Below are 3,857 nucleotides of genomic sequence, written 5' to 3' on the forward strand. Positions count from 1 at the left end.
TTAAAAAAAATTATGTCAGATGGATTTTATATCTTAGATTTTGAAAAATTGAAATTTTATATAAAACAAATAAGATCGGAAATCTAATGTAAACAAGAGTTAAAGAGAAGGACCTAAATGTAATTAATCGTCTCAATTGGAGAAATATGAGATTTCGTTTCTTACAATTTATACACGCTAATTGAAAACCGTGACTAATGGCAAGTGGTAGCTCCAATTTGTGTAAAACAATTAAACAAGAGAAAGTGTAAAAAAATTAAACAAGAGAAAGTGACATTTTTGGTCAATCAAAAGGTATTTCATTAATACCAAATCATCACATAATCAATTTGTCTGTTTAAAAGAATTGTTTTAGTGGAAAAATGGAGAGATAAGAAACAAAGACTTTTCAACCGTAGACTTCTTCGCCGCCCTCTCTCTCTCTCTTACGCATCAAAAAGCTACTTCTCACCTTCCCTCCATTTTTCTCCCCAACACCCACGTACGATTTACACAGACTTCTCTGAACTAATTTCATTCATATCCCTAAAATCTTCTTCAATTTCATGAAGAATCTGTGTCTCCTCTAATGGCGGACTACTGTAAATTAACCAAGCATTCCTCTACAACTGCAACGACTTTCCTATTCGCTTTCTTCCACCTCTATTTTCTCTCCCTCTCTGCTTCCGGCGACTCGCCGTCGCCCTACAAACCCACCGATAACATACTTCTTAATTGTGGTTCATCTGAAAACTTATCTCCATTTGGGGACAACCGCACGTGGTTCAGCGACGTTCAATCCAAATTCTTCCCTTCCGATTACAATCACAATGGTGCATCGGTCATTTCACGAGCCGAGACGCAATCCTCTTCGGTCAACGACGTCCCTTACTTAACAGCACGCCTCTCCCGCTCCCAATTCACCTACTCTTTTCCTCTGAGTCCTGGCCCGAAATTCGTTCGCCTTTACTTCTACTCTGCTTTCTACTCTGACTTCGACCGTTTCAAAGCTTTTTTCTCTGTCAAAACTTCTCTCTACACCCTCCTTTCTAATTTCAATGCTTCCGTTAATGGCGATGATCCTAATTCCGGCACTATCACTCGCGAGTTCTGTGTTTACGCAGATGGAAATGATGAAATGCTTAACATTACATTCTTTCCGGCAAATCCAGACTCGTATGCTTTTATCAATGGGATTGAGATTGTATCCATGCCCTTGGATCTTTATTATACCCCAGCGTTGAAGCTTATCGACCAGAATAATCAGTTCCTCCCAGTTGATAACAACACGTCTCTTCAGAAAGTTTACAGAATGAATATTGGTGGAACAGCCATCTCCCCTCTTGTAGACACTGGAATGTTTCGAACTTGGTCAAAGGAAAGTAATTCGTTGAATGGATATGTATTCAATGCTCAACCTGCTAACTTATTTATCCAACTCAATTATGTTAAAATACCATCATACACGGCTCCAGAAGATGTGTATCGCACTGCTCGGACCATGGGTCCAAATGCTACGCTTAATAAGAGCTACAACCTGACATGGGAGTACCCTGTAGATCCCGGGTTCTATTACATGATTCGTCTTCATTTCTGCGAGTTTGAGGCTGATATCACTGCTGCTGGTGACAGAGTGTTCTTGATTTATATTGGAGACTATATGGCTGAGAATAATTTCGATGTATTTCCTCGGGCGGGAGGGAAAGATAGTCCTATTTATAGAGATTATGGTGTTCATGTGTCTAGAAGTGATCAAAAGAAAGTGAATCTCAGTGTTATGCTTCAACCAAAACCAAATGACAATTTGACGAGATTCTCTAATGTGATCTTGAATGGTGTTGAAATCTTCAAATTAAACGATTCTAATGGTAATCTTGCTGGCCAAAACCCAGACCCACCTCCCACTCAATCTCTTCCACCATCAATTCCACAATCGGATAAGAATAAACCAAAACCTAAAATTGTGGCAATTGTAATACCTGTTGTGGTTGGATGTGTGGTTGCAATATTGGCTCTGGGTTTGTTTTTCTTTCGACGACGAAGAACATTTACAGACAAAGCCTCCAGTGATGGAACTTGGTGGTCGGCTTCGTACACCACATCCATGAAGAAATCAAACAAATCAAGTAAGACCCGCAACTCAAATCTCCCCTCTGATTTATGTCGTTACTTTTCATTAGGGGAGATTAGAGCTGCAACTAAGAATTTTGACGACGTTTTCATCATTGGTGTTGGCGGATTCGGTAACGTGTACAAAGGTTACATCGATAATGGAGCCACTCAAGTGGCAATTAAGCGGTTGAAACCAGGTTCAAAACAGGGCGCGCACGAGTTCAAGACAGAGATCGAGATGCTCTCGCAACTTCGTCATCTCCATCTCGTCTCTCTAATTGGATATTGTAATGATGGAAATGAAATGATTCTAGTCTATGATTACATGTCTCATGGAACTCTCCGTAGTCACCTATATGGGAAAGACGAGCAGCCTCTAACATGGAATCAACGTCTCCAAATTTGTGTTGGTGCAGCAAAAGGGATACACTACCTTCATACAGGAGCTACTCACACCATCATTCACCGTGATGTCAAAACGACTAATATTTTACTTGATGAGAAATGGATCGCAAAAGTTTCGGATTTTGGGTTATCGAAAGTCGGGCCGGCAAACATGTCCGACAATGCGCACATTAGCACAGTTGTTAAAGGTAGCTTTGGATACTTAGACCCAGAATATTATAGACGACAACAGTTAACCGAAAAATCGGATGTATATTCATTTGGGATAGTTCTTTGTGAAGTACTTTGTGCTCGTCCACCATTGATACGCTCTGCAGACAAGAAGCAAGTGTACCTAGCAGAATGGGTAAGACAGTGCCACCATGACAACACGGTGGCTCAAACCATTGACCCGAACATAAAAAGTGAAATATCACCGGAATGCTTGAGAAAGTTCATAGACATCGCTGTGAGTTGCATTGAAGATGATGGCATAAAGCGGCCATCAATGAACGACGTGGTGTGGGGATTGGAGTTTGCATTGCAATTACAAGAGGCATCAAAGAAAGAGGGAGACGTAGATGATGTGGGGAGTGGCAAGAGGGATAGATGCGAAGAACGGTGGTTGGTGGATGAAACATTGTTTAGTAGTACCGGTGATCGGAGACGCGAGTCGGGGTCGGGGGTGAGCAGTTTTGTGACAACAAGCAATAGTGATGATTCAAGTTATACCCATAATAAAGGAATGTCTGGTACTGTTTTTTCTGAGATTAGGGACCCTGTTGGGAGATGAGAAATATTTTCTTTTCTTTTTTTTTTTTTTTTAATTTGCAATAATTACAATGGGAGAAGATTATGGCAACATTGTGGAGAGGTGTTATTAATTACAAATAATTTATAATGTAGCATTTGCTTTAAATGTTAAATTGACATTTGTAAATTATAAATTAAATTTTCGAAATATGCTAAATTATCTAGAATATTCTTAGGTGTAGTTATGTTCTGGTTTGTCTTTTCTTAATTTTTATTACCAAGGAAAATGTTGGGTTATTCAATCTTCAATAGGCCCAATTACTTAAGATCAACACTGTAATAATGAAGAAATGGCTGAGAAAGATTCTGCCAAATCCTCGATGCTGGATACTTGATGCTCGATGTATTTCTACTCAATGCTCGATGCGAATTTCCTTCTTTGTCTGACGAGTTTCTATTGAATCCTCGATGGAACTAGATGAGAACTGATTGATACTCAATTCTACTCAATGAGTCTTGATCTTTACCTAATGCGACTTGAAGGTGAAAACGACTGACTCGAACCAACTCGATGTGGAGATCGATGTATAATTCAACTCGATACTCTGGATTCGATACGATTTTAAACG

General features: G+C 39.6%; 1 pseudogene across 1 annotated transcript; it reads left to right on the forward strand.

Annotated features, from left to right (window-relative positions):
* The first annotated feature begins 435 nt into the window (after window positions 1-435).
* LOC150038570 (receptor-like protein kinase FERONIA pseudogene) lies at window positions 436-3,436 on the forward strand (annotated as a pseudogene). Its single transcript, XR_016526581.1, has one exon. The product of XR_016526581.1 is annotated as a receptor-like protein kinase FERONIA pseudogene (transcript).
* Window positions 3,437-3,857: the final 421 nt, after the last annotated feature.

Source organism: Benincasa hispida, chromosome 1 (assembly GCF_027475165.1).
Source record: "Benincasa hispida cultivar pf3 chromosome 1, pf3_genome.v1.1, whole genome shotgun sequence".
In the NCBI taxonomy this organism is placed as follows: domain Eukaryota; kingdom Viridiplantae; phylum Streptophyta; class Magnoliopsida; order Cucurbitales; family Cucurbitaceae; genus Benincasa; species Benincasa hispida.